Below are 13,482 nucleotides of genomic sequence, written 5' to 3' on the forward strand. Positions count from 1 at the left end.
CTTTGATACTTTTTGGTACAGTGAATACCTCTGTTTAGCTGTCAGTTTGGGATTCTCATCAGTTCCATTCTCCACCTAGATGGCAAATTTTAAAAAATGCTTCCATGACTACACAGAAAACTGGGGACAGAAGTTGGTCCTGGGTACTTATAATGAAGTTTGCTCGTGCAAGTTTGAACTCAGGGAAGAGAAAGAAAAATATCAAGGGGACTGCTTGGTAAAAATACAATTTATTTTTATGATTATTATAGCAGTCAGGTACAGTCACAGAGAACAGAACTCATCAAATTCACTTTAGATAGATTAAGGATAAAAAGAATTTTTACGGGGTATTGAAGAATCGTAGGAGGGCTGCAGAAGCATAGGTAGAGAACTCTGAGAAAGTACCCAAAGACAGAGCACGAGCAGTCCACTGTCTGGGAGGCGGAATTTCCCCTTGTAACTGTTTTGAGTTTTTATCACGAGGCTAATACAATTGACATAAGAGGGATTAACAAGAGAAAAAGAAACAAATTCTAATTCAGGCACATGGAGATCTCACAGAAATAGGACCTAAGAAGTGGCTAAAAACAAGCAGCTTTTATCATTTTTAGGCAAAGAAACAGTAAATTTGTAAGCATTTGACAGGACAAAGGATTAGGTTTTGGGTGCCCAATTAGTGAAGAATCTAAACAGTTTGGGCTTCGGGTATTAAAGTAGCAAGGTTTGTTGATATAGTCTTCTCGGCCCCAAATTCCCTATCTTTGGTGAAAGGGTGTCGGTCTAGTTCCAGATGCAGGGAGTGCATCTTTCGCATGAGAGATTTATTTCCTGCTTTCAGGAACATAGAAAGGAGAGTCAGAGTCCCCTCTTGCGCTGGCCATTTCTTCAGTAACTGTAATTCAAAACAATCAACATGCTATTGAGGCATATTTTGGGGGTCTACTCTGGGCCCCCAAACCACCAAGATTGCTGCTGCCCATCTGTGGCCAAGACGCTGCCTGCCTCCTTGAAAGCTTCCGCTACAGCTGCTTGCTCTAGAACTACACCTGACGTGCAACACTTTATTTATTGTCTGTCTCTCTCTACTACAATGTAAGTCCATACCGTCAGAAACTTTGTTTCTCTGCTCACACCACCATAGGTAACATTCACTCACCCAGCCAGCAGGGCTGATGTTGGATAAGCCTTTAACTAAATGGAAGGAAGAAACATGAGTTATGACTCATTTCTCTGCCCCATTGCCTGTGAGGTCAGCTTGTAGGCTCAATTTGCATTAGTACAAGATTAGAGAAGAGGAGGAAAGTAGAGAACAGTAGTCAGAGACAGAAAGTATGACAAAATAATTTATACAGAATTAACTGACGTTTCCAACATCAGAATAGAACTGAGAAAACGGTTGGATGAAACTTACAACAAAAAAAAATACAGAACTAAAGGGAGACATGAGTCTGCAAATGTGTAAGATCTGCTGAGCACTAAGCAGGAGAAAAGAAAGAAACAAACAAAAAACCCTGCATGTAGGCGTGTACCATTCAGGATGGCAAGAGTAAACAGAATATCCTAAAAGATTCCAGAGAGCAAAGAGAGGTCTTCCATAAGGGAATGAGAATCGGGCTGCTAATAGACTTCTCATCAACAGGACAGGGTATTAGGAGCTAAATAATTCCCTAAGAGTTCCACTTTCCCAAGTCAGGGAAATGACTTTGAACTTGGAATTCTATACCCAGCCAAACTATGGACAACATATGGGGGCAGAATAAAAAAGAAAATTAAACACTAACTGAGAAAGTTTTATCTCCCAAATACTCTTTTTTTTAGGACGGTACTTGAGAATGCTAGCTGGTAGAACAAGGGAGTTGCCCGAGAAATTGGAGCAGAGTGGATGTATGAACAATGGAGCTAACTCAGCAAAGCAGTAAGGGCAAGTTCCAGGATGACAACTGTGCAGCAGAACTGAGAGCCACCCATCCTAATTGAAAGGAGGCTACAGAGATGTAGGAGAACTTTCTGTAGAAACAAAAGTGTTCCCAGATGTGCAAGTATCCTGAAAGTGTTGGAGAAACGTATACTAATGATGTCATAAAAATAGACAATTCAAGACAAAAAGGAAAAGGCAGGAGGCTAGTAGGGGTGAAGGTGTATAGCACAAAGTATACAAAAACATATATATATATAGTCATAGACTACAACTTGCCTGGGCAGATACCACATGTACATTGTTTACCGATTTTCAGATTTACAGTTCACTTGTAGACAAAGCAAGAATCCTTTAACTGTGACTGAGAACAGGTTATGAATGTTAAATGTGATCATGTAAAAGAGAAAAAGAGAGATGAAGAGAATGGTATGGGATACAATATTCTTATTTGACAAAGTGAAGGGATACTGCCTGAAACAAGAAATACACATTTAATTATATTATTTAATATCACAAATGTAGCCAATGGAGAAGCTAGCAATAGTGATGTAATTTATTAGGTGCTATAAGTAGGGAAAATTTGGAGTAGTTAATTTTACTAAATTCAATGGTCAAAAGGCCCCCTACACACACACACACACATACTAGTTTACAGTTCTGATCTCACCTTTACCCTCAGTGTCCCCATGCTGTTCTTTAAACATAAGAGGCAAGTTCCCCTTGTCTATCTCAGCAGGAAGTGAGTAGGCCGGATCTAACAGTGATACTTCCAGTATGAGCAGCATAAACATATTATTCAGGGCTAGTAGGTTAAAGAGGTAAACTTGACTGCTTCTGGGGAGCAGGACTGGAGGGCTTGGGAAAGGATGGGTTGGGGCTTGTTGTTTGTGTGTTCAGCCCACTTGAATTCATTCATTCATTTGTATAACAAACAATTTATTTTGTGCCAAAAATGTGCCAGGCACACAAAAATGAAACATGATTTGGGGCGACGAGATATTTCGTGCCATGACCATGCCAAAATTTGACACTGAATATTAGACAGCCTTGTTCTTAAAATTTCTTTTATTAGGTAATTGATGCCAACATGTCCCCCCGCTCTTGCCCTTGCTCTTCTGCTATCATTCTCCAGCACAAACTTTTCGGTCATCTGGGACCCACACTCAGCCTTGTTTGTTGGTGTTGTGGGAAACTCATGAATGGGGCGGCAAAGGAGAACTGCTCCCTGCCCTACCTTCCCTCTCCAGTGGCGTGGATGGAGACGTTCCGGATTTCTGTGGAGGGGATTTGTAGTTTTGGAATCCTAGGTAGTGACGTGAAACTGAAGTGAGCTAAAGCAGCAAGGAGGAAACTCAGTATGGGAGCAGGAACGAGAAAAGCCTTTTCTCTCTCTCTCATTTTTTTTTTTTTTTACTTGTACAGGTACCAGAGTAGTGCTTCTCAACCATGGCTGCATATTAGAGCCACCTGGGGGCATTTAAAAAACCCAGTGCTCAGGCGTAAACTCCTCCCTTCCCACCCTCACCACTACCAATTAAATTAAATCTCTGCTAAAGGAACCTCAGCCATATTATTCAAATCATAAACACAGAAGTTATAAGCAATTTCTGCACAATTGATTGAGTTGAATAATTAGAGCTTCAAACCACTTTTCATTCTGATATTCATAACAGAGTCAGAAAGAACAACACCTACTTCTTCGACCTTATAATACACAGTTATAATAGTGTGAATAGACAATGTATAGTTTTCATTTCATCGATAAGGTTAATTCAATGGTCAAAAGGCCCCCCCCACACACATATACACCAGTTTACAGTTCTAATCTCACCTTTCCCTCCAGTGTCCCCATGCTGTCCTTCAAACGTAAGAGGCAAGTTTTCCTCCTGAGAATTTTTCATTGGCTGATCCTTGTGCCTGGGACCTGTCCCCACCATACCCAAGCGGCTAAATCCCTCGCCACCTTGGAGCCTACCTCCCGGATGAGGCTGTTGATGAAACAAAATTATTTTAAGGCACAAGAAAAATTTAACAAAATCTGCTCTGCTGTTTGAGCCACTACCCCCTAAAAAGACACAGGAATGCTTGTGCATGAGCACACACACACACACACACACACAATCAATCAATTTCCTACTGGTACCAGCAAGGTAACACCTTAGGATATGACATTGCCTTCTTAGTGACGTAAGGAATCACGACCACCCACTACTTGCCAACATGTTACTTTGCTATATAACCCTTTAATGTATAACCCTTTGTCTCAAAAGCTTATCTAACTGTGCTTTGACCTCCTATGGGCAGAGCAGTCCTCGGAGCTATCTGAAAGACTGTCTCCTGGGTTATAATCCTCAGGTTGCCTCAAATAAAAATTTCCATTTCTTTCTTAGATTGACAATTAATTTTTTGGGCAGGTCAATGGAAACATAGGTGGCTGTTTTTTTTATAAATTTAACTTAAACTGAAAAAAAAAAAACAAGTAGATATGTGGTCTGAACAAACTGTTTGCTACTGAAATGAGAGACTGAATTACTCAGCTCTGAAGAAAAAGGGACATTTGCTTCTTTCAGCCACAAAGTGTTCTCACCTAGCAGAAATGTCTGAGAATCAGTCCTTGTGACAGGCAGTGGCCCCATAGAGAAACTCATTACAAGCTTTAGGTAAAGACTGCTCTTTCAGGGATACACGAGTTAAGGACTGATCATCCGGTGCTCTGAGCAGCCACGGTGGTTTTGGACTGTCAGATGGAGAAACTATGACACTTAAAAGAGTTGAACCAACCCAAAGCAACTCTTCGGGGAGCTAGACCCAGAAGCAGCACACATCTCATCCACCACACTGTCCTCAGAAAGTTGTTCAGATCATATCATATATCTGAATTAAGCTATTAAAATAACAATGAGAAATTGTGTCCCAAAGGCCTAGCAGTTCCCTAATGGACAGCCACCTATGAGGACACCAGCTGGCTTTATGTGTCACACTTAGGGAGCTGATACGTGCAAGTACTTATGTAGTTGGGAACAGAGGGAGGTCTTGCCCTGAAAATGGCCAAGATGGAACTCGTCTGACATTCCAAAGCTGACTTCGGCACACAGTTAGAGAAAGCCAGCTTGATTAAACAAAACATCTTTTCAGAATTCTGATCCTAAGGGAACAGAACTTGCTTTTCTCTCCCTGTGCCTTGAGATGTAAATATTCTGTCAGGACTCTCAGCAACTTTTATCTTACTCTTATCTAGACCATCTCCAATACTGAGACTGAAAAAAAAAAAAAAAGAAAGAAAGAAAGGAAAAAAAACCAGGGTGGAGGGGTGAGAGATGGGAAGGAGGCCTTTGTAAACTCAAACAGAAAAGCTATACGGTCTGTCTGTGTCTATATGGATGTATGGATGCCTGTGTGTACATTACAGATATGATATAATTTACCTCTGGATGGTATAGCCAAAATTAATCTGTAAAAGAGCTCTATTTAATTGGTTTAAAGAAAATTAAGCACTTATATAAATACTCAGAAATATAAAAGAAACCAACCCGAATGAATTTCAGGTTTATGCGACCTGGGAAATATTTAGTATTGAAGTAAAATTTGATATTAAATTAGGTTTAAATTTATTGGTTTAATGAATCTAGACATGTTTAGAGTCATCAATATTAAGTATAATAGCTTCATTGTGCCTAGATTTACTAGAAATCAAATAAGAGCTTGTTATAACTATTGCAAAATCATCGACAAGAAAAATAACTTAGAATGATGAAACTTTTAAATATGTTAGCTAAGAGTCTTTAGGTGAACCCTTTAAGAATAACTATGTTTTAGATATGTCTATCTAAAACAGTTCCTCCCGCATCCTGGTAACTTGAAACTTTAGAGTTTTGCTAAATTAAGTTAAATGATGTGAATTAATTGAATATCCAGATAATTTCTTAGTGAGATAAAATCCTGGACAAATCTAAATTACCTACTTTTGTCTTCTTATTAGAGAAAAACTAAAGATGTATGGGTTTCTCGGACACCCATCTTGTGCCACATTGAGGAAAGAAATTATGCTGTGAGAAATATGTATATTTCTAGAGGTTATAGAATATATTCATTGGTTTGACAATCAGGAAATGCTGGTATGACAAACAGTTCACAATTACTTCTTGGTTTTGCTAGAGATTAGAGTTTTTAAAGTTAAAGATTGTAGTATATATGTAATTAAAGTTACTAGAAACATTAAGGGAAACATTTCCAGATGCAAGGAAAGTTAAGATTTGTGTTTTCAGTAAAAGAAGGTATGAGGAATGAAAATGCCATTTGTTAAAGGAAAATAAAGTAATTTTATCCTAAAGTTGGTTATTTCTAAATGGGAAAGAAAATAAGACAAACTAATATGGATATAGAAAGCTGTGGGAGGTTTGTGGAAAAGGAAACCTGAGAAAAGAGATTTGTGCCTGATCAGAACTGGCTAAAATCAGATTTAATTTAATTAAGTAAATAACTTCTGTTATTGAAAGTAAGTTGGTGCAAGACTAGAGTCTGGTTCTCTTCCGCTGCTAAGAGAATAAAGTTTTCCTGGAATACAGACCTACTTTTGATAACAGATTGTAAGTTTCTTTACCTTTTAAGTTGTAAATTTTTGTGTTTGCCTTCGAAATCTTTTATTGTTACTTTGATTAAGCAAATAAATATTGTTTCACAGTGATCTTTGATCTATTTGACCAAGTGCTAAAAACTTTTTGATATTTTTGACAAAATTCCTCAAACTCTAAATGAAGTTCTTTCGATCTCTGTGTAACTTTAGAATGTTTCAGAGGGTCCCTGAAGCATCTCAAAGAGAGCTATTAAAAAAGTAGTATTATTTGATATGTTAAGTTACATAGGCAGCATTGTCAAATGAGTAATGATAAACTGTCTCACATTATATTGTATGGGTAAATGTCACTAATATAAATGTTCTAGAAAGTACATGAAACTTCTAAAATTGGATATGTCTTAGCATATACTATAAGTCATAATTCACGTTATTATCTTAAAAAGTCAAGTTTTTTGTCAATTGCGTTGTAATCAAATCTTTGTCATTCATAAGCAGTTGTTTTACTCTGATACTTCTGCAAACATGCTTCATCTTCAAGACAATTCATAGAAAGGACTTTTTGCTGAGTACAGGTATCTGATAAATTTCAGATCATACTGATGAAATGGGTAAGAAATTCTAAGTTCTACTGGAAACACTGATGGCTTCTAAACACTTAAAAGATTATTAAGATCAAGGAATAGTTACATAGGACTGAGTGAACTGTTGAATATGGTTGTAATTTTTATGGTTTTTGTCTGAAGCATTACTGAAATATTGCTTTTATCTTTGTTTTCTACATGTAAGGGAATCTTTCCCCTTAGGCTAATTATGACTTCCAGTAATTCGGTAAATTACACTTTTATAAGTAGAATTAAAACATTTATCTTTTATCTCAACCTGATCCCTCCAGAATTTGGAAACTCTTAGTGGGTATTCTTATTTTATGGTAATATAGTTATTTACATAAGTTCAATAGGAAACTGTTTCCCTTATAACAGGACATAATTGGAAACATCGTTTATATTACCATGGCTCTGACTGGACGGTCATTATTTTGAAGATGTATGTAGAATTGGATATGACCAGATAGCTTTTAAGAACTAAGGTGAACTTTATGAAGACATAAAGCCCCTTGGGGAAATGATCTGGTGCCCTGCTGACAGAGTTCCCAGCAGCCTTACCAGGTAAATGAGGAAGGCCACCTCCTGGAAGGTACAAAAGTCTCAAGATATTTTGGAGATCTTGAGAAGACAGAACTTCACCCAAATCTGTAGATACTGAAGGCAGAATCTGATAACATGCCCTTGGTGTGGCTTTCCTGGCCTTGAGAGGCCTTTTAAAAGTTCAATCTGAGATTCCTAATGAAAAGTTCCAGCAAAGCCAAATTTAAAACAGCCTATATGATCAATTACACTTATGTAAATAATCAGGCCAAGTTTATTGAAACCAGACTTCTTTTGCTAAAGAAATTCGTCTTAATTGGCTTTATTTGGCCAAAATTAGAACAATTCTAGAGAGAAAAATATGTTTTAGCAATACAGCTTTGCGGACATTAAATTCTAGCAACTTATAATTGTCTTTGAGGTTCTATATTTACTGTCCAAGACTCACTTCATGGATGACTCCTCACTACTGTGTTATATTATTATAAAGTTTAATTGAATTATTAAAAGGACATTCTAAGTTTGTTTTTGAAGCTTATCACAGTAATCTATCTCTGGATGAAGATCAGATGCCCCATGACCTGAAACCAGGATATTATACATTTTGGAAAAGACATCAAGTAAAGAACACTTTATAGCCACTTTGGAAGGGGCCAAATCAAGGCTTTTCTGAATGGACTACAACTTCTGTTTCTGACACCCAGCTTTGACTAACTGAGACCAGTACTACCAGACCAGGACAACAAGAAGGCAACATCTGAAGTAGACAGCTGAACCAGACCTGTGTACTAATTACCTTGGTGGTGGCTCACACTTTGCTTATGAACCAAATACATTTCTTTCTTGGGCTCAGTCATGGGACAGTTTCAAAAGTCAGTCCAGTTGCTGGGTTTGTGGCCAATTACCGTGTGTGTGTAGTACTCCTGGGTTACCATGATGGATTTCTCCTCTTAGAGTTTCTTACTATATGACCCTTAGGAAGTTTATTTTAGAAGAAAAGAATTATAGCTCTGTTTGGGCCACTAGTGATGTTACTAGATAGGACCCCTCACTTGGCCAGTTAACCACCGTTGTTCTGCTTGTGGCCATAAGTATGAATTTTATTTAAAGTTATTTAGGCTCAATCAGAGCAATGAGCTAAATTCCAGTCAAGGAGTATAACGTCACAATTATGAGGGACCCTCCTTCAATTATGGGATGGATTTATATGGCTAACACCAGGCCTTGATCATTTAAGTTTGAAGGCTCTTATATTGGGAACAGTTAAATTGTACTGAGGATAGTCAGCCTAATAACACTAGGAAGTTGGGCTGAGTGCCTATGAACAATGCTGATAAATCATTACCTTTGAGAACCAGTGACTGCTTTGGAACCGATTGGCTAAGATGACCAGGAAAATACTGAGTTGCTCCTAACAAGACCCAGTGGATTTATGGAGCAACTTTATGGCCTTGGTTCTCCCAGGTTGGTTAGAAAGATGCACAGTTAGTTTCCCTTGGGCTAAAGGTCATCAACCAGCAACCTTGAAAACAGCCCCTGCCAATCTACCTTTAATGCAGGCAACTGGTTTCAATTAGTCTTCCGACGGTATGATCAATTGGCCATGATATTTGTTTCTTCATTCGGAATAGAAGATACCGTCACTCGCACAGAGTCTTTAACAAAATTTACACAGCAAGCTTTGAATTATAGTAGTAAAGTATAGTAACCAAACCATTAGTTTGCTCACTTCAGAAGATTCCATTATGAAAAAAATGGTCCCATGGAATCACATGGCCCCCATAGTCTAACTGCTCCCCAAGGGGGAACTCGTGCTATGATGCATACTAAATGTTGTGTTTTTGTACCTGATGTTTCTTCTAACGTAACCCACCTCATGACATATATGAAAAATCAAATTTCCACTCTGAATGATCCTCTTGCCAGTTTAGGGGAAAAATGGATTGTTTCTGTTTTTCAAAATAGGTCAAAATTGATTTATTAGATTTAAATATTGATGCTTTGTTGGTATAAACCTATCCAGTCAGTATCTTGCAAAATGCATTACCTTCCCTTAATCTATTTTATTCATAAGCAGGCTTCCACAGTTCCCTCCAGAGACTTCAGAGTTTCTACTTATGCCACCACAGATGATAATTTCATAAGAACACTGACATTATTTTTTCTCTTTAAAATGTAATTTTATTATTTTGCTCCCAACTTTATTCTCTTTTAGTTTTAAAATACTATTTGGTCTCCCCAGTTAATAAAATGTTTATAACATAGCAGTTCTTTTGTATGTATATTCATTGTTAAATTGTTTCTTGAAATGGATCTCAGATTCTTAACAGGTACTTAACCGACAGTGACTTACTCAGAGATTCTTGCTTTTATTGAATTTACAGGCTATTTTGTAATTATTCCCCATAGATTTGAAAGAAAGAACTATACAGTGAAATACATCACAGATGAGATTATTTGGAAAGAAAACTTGAAGTTCCATCATTATATAATTTATTCTTGATGTTTCATGATTTAAAAAAGGGATTGTTAATCTGGCATTTTAGAATTATAAAATTATTTAAAAAAAAAGACAAATGACCTGCATTTATGCAATAGTGATGTTAGCAGGTATATAGTATTACTAAAACAACTCTATATTTACCCTGTTCTCAATCTTAAAACAATTACAAAATCCCAGAAATAACAGCATTAATCATAAATGTGAACATATTGTTATTTATTAAATATTTTTAAGAATATGTACCAGTAATGATAGTTACAATAATCATTTGATTGACTGTCTTAATTGCCTGTTACGTTGCTATAACTAGAATGTTTGATAGGGTGATTCTTTTGGGGGATTGCCAAGGAATGTGCTTTTTTGTGTGCATTTTTATGTTAATTTATGACCTGTAATAGTAATCAAAACTAATGCTAAGTACGTTAGAAATTTAGTGCGGCATCCAGAGCTCAGAATTAGAGTTTGGAATCACTTTCCATCAAAGCATGTAAAACACATTGAGTTTCCTTGTGCAATTCCTGGGGGAAAATTAATTTTATTTCCTGTTTAAAAATATATGTATGCAAGAGTTAATCTCCAGAGTTAACTAACAAAAGGCGCCAGAGTTTTGGATAAACTAAATAAAAGAGATTTGAAATCTATCCACTCAGTTTTTTTTTCCTTATGAGTATGTATTTTATTTGCAGAAAGAGTCTATTTGGCTTTTTTACAAATCAGTCTGCTCTTACGTAAAATACTTTCTTGTTCTTTCAGTATGATTTATATTCCTTCCTTCCTTATAAATATTTATTTCAAAGTATCCTTCAGACTGGATTGTAACCTTGCTGTGCACTTTCTTCTATTTATTGTGCCTGCTAGTACTTCCTCACAGTGATTCATTTCCTCAAGTAGACTGTGATCTGTAGTGTAAATTCATCTCCAGCAGGAACTGATTTGCTGGTTTATGCTGCATACTCAAGATGTAGAATCCTAACCACAGCCCATTTCAAATTTACCTCTACCTAGACTGGATGGGTTTCACCATATCTAGATCAGTTTTAACAAACATATTTCAGTTTAGGATCATTTGAGTCAAGCATACAGAATGAATTTTGGCTCCACAGCTACCCACAGGCTGAGGGACTGGTTTCTTTTCCACCCAAACCTCCTTGCAGTTTCCTAAGCAGGGTTAGTGGCTGAAGTTTTTCCATTTCATGGAAAAGTCAGCTCCTCATGACTCTTAGTCATATGCAGAAAGTTTATAGTCAGGTCTTTTGGCCAGAACTGTACTCTCAAGCATAACACCTGGTTTCAGCCTGTTAATTAATTAGGAGAACCTTATAATTCATCTTCTAAGTCAGGACACATGGAAAATTGGAAGGGGACTTATTATTAATTATTCTGAGAAAGTGGGGGGTGTAGCTCAGTGGTAGAGTGCGTGCTTGGCATGCAGGAGGTCCTGGGTTCAATTCCCAGTGCCTCCGTTAAGGGAAAAAATAAATTAAAATGCCAAAAAAAAAAAAAAAAGACAGCAAAAGGAGCCTTTGTGCCAGAAGAACTGGTAACAATTTAAATAGTAAATCAGCCAAATGGAACACACAGGGTCTTTAGTTCCTCCCTGACCTACAGAGATAACAGTTTTTGAAGCACACTGCTAAGTTCTTTTACAGAAGCTAGAGCCCCACCACATGGAAGTTAACTACATGATGACCATGAGCAGGTAGCACCACCCTCCAAAACAGGCTGAAGACTAAGGATCAATCATCTCAATCCCTGTAACACCGCCCTTTTATCTCGTCACCATCAACCAACAAGAGAATCGTGCACAACTGTGCCCAAGACCTGATCACACACCCTGCAATTCCCGTCCTCACCTTGCCTTTGAAAATGCTTTTCTGAAACCCTTCGAGGATTTTAGAGCATGAGCTGCCTGGACTCCTTGTATGGTGGCTACAATAAATTCTGAGCTTCCCTTCACCACAACCCGGTGTCCACAGGTTGGTTTTATAGCCCAAAGGTGAATGGACTCAAGTTTGGTTTGGTAACAAAACCAGTAATGTGCGAGGTAACCCTGCCATCACCCTAGTGTGTAAGCTATTTTGGCTTCTGTTCCTGCTCACCCATCACTGCCCTACATTTTTCATTCCTTTATTTCTACAGTCTGTAGATTTTCTCACTAATTTATAGCTTGACAGTACAACCAAAACTTCCATTGTTATATCTGATCCATGTGTTTTGTGTCTGGAGGAAGAGGTCCTTCTAGTATTAACTTGTTCTGATATGTTAACCTAAAATTTATTAATTTCTTTAATATATACAAGTCTTCCTAATCTCTCATTGTTTCACTGCTTCTTGTGAGTTCCAGTTGACTTTGTTAGCTATTTCCTTACCATTATAATCACATTTATTTGGCATCCAATTATGGCCAGTAAAACTACTTTGGCAGTAGAATTTATACTAATTACTCATTACTCAGAGTCATTCAATGAGACTAGGACCTAACAAAAGCTAAGAAAGTTCTGAATAGACTGAAGTACCAAAAAAAAAAAAAAACCAAAACTAACAGAAAATGACATGGGACAAAGCAGGCCTGCTTTTCAATCTGAATTAATTCTAAATGGGCATTAGGATTTTGGCTTGCAATAGAAGCCAGCTTACTGGATGGGGGCACAAGGTGGTAGAGCTGAACACATCAGTAGAGTTCACACATGTGCTGAGTGTAGCTATACATGACACGGCCAGAAAGAAACTCAAGGAAGCCAAGTGGGTCATGAGCTCTTGGAGAAGACGTTACAACCTGCTGGAGCTGACCCATCGTGTTACACCTACACTTCAGTTCCCTACTTGTTGTGCATCCCCTTAGACATATGTCCTTTCCTGGTTATCCCTTTAAGACTGTATACGTCGAGGCAGAGCACTCAGGACTGTCAAGGAGAAACCTGGTCAAAGGTAGCAGCTGCCAATAAGTGTCCATTAATGTAATCTGGCTTTATTCCAACTCCAGCAACTGCCTCCTCTATCTCTTTCATGTCTTTAGTTCCGACTTTTCCCTCATGACCACAATGCAGCTTTTCCTCCAATACTGTATTTCCATCCGGGCACTCCTAACTGCCAGCCCCTCCTGATGGACTTTGTTTGACAAAGCTTTTTATTTTCTTACATGGAGGAGTGACCTGTAAACCCTGTGTAATTTATTGATATGCTAACTTCTTGGTTTCATCTTTTGAAGGTATATTTTAGAGCCAAAACCTGGAGTGTTTTTTAAGTCTAAACTTTATTTACTTAAAACTTTATTTACTTTAATGACAGAAGGAAATATTATGTTCTTTTTCCCTCTATAAATAGTCTTTTGATTACTTGAAAAGTATCATATTTTGGT

The 13,482-nt window shown here is 37.6% G+C and overlaps 1 non-coding gene across 1 annotated transcript; it reads left to right on the plus strand.

Annotated features, from left to right (window-relative positions):
- The first annotated feature begins 11,515 nt into the window (after positions 1–11,515).
- On the plus strand, positions 11,516–11,587 carry TRNAA-GGC (transfer RNA alanine (anticodon GGC)). Its single transcript has one exon. It is a non-coding gene; the product is annotated as a tRNA-Ala (tRNA).
- Positions 11,588–13,482: the final 1,895 nt, after the last annotated feature.

Source organism: Vicugna pacos, chromosome 29 (genome assembly GCF_048564905.1).
Source record: "Vicugna pacos chromosome 29, VicPac4, whole genome shotgun sequence".
Classification (NCBI taxonomy): Eukaryota; Metazoa; Chordata; class Mammalia; order Artiodactyla; family Camelidae; genus Vicugna; species Vicugna pacos.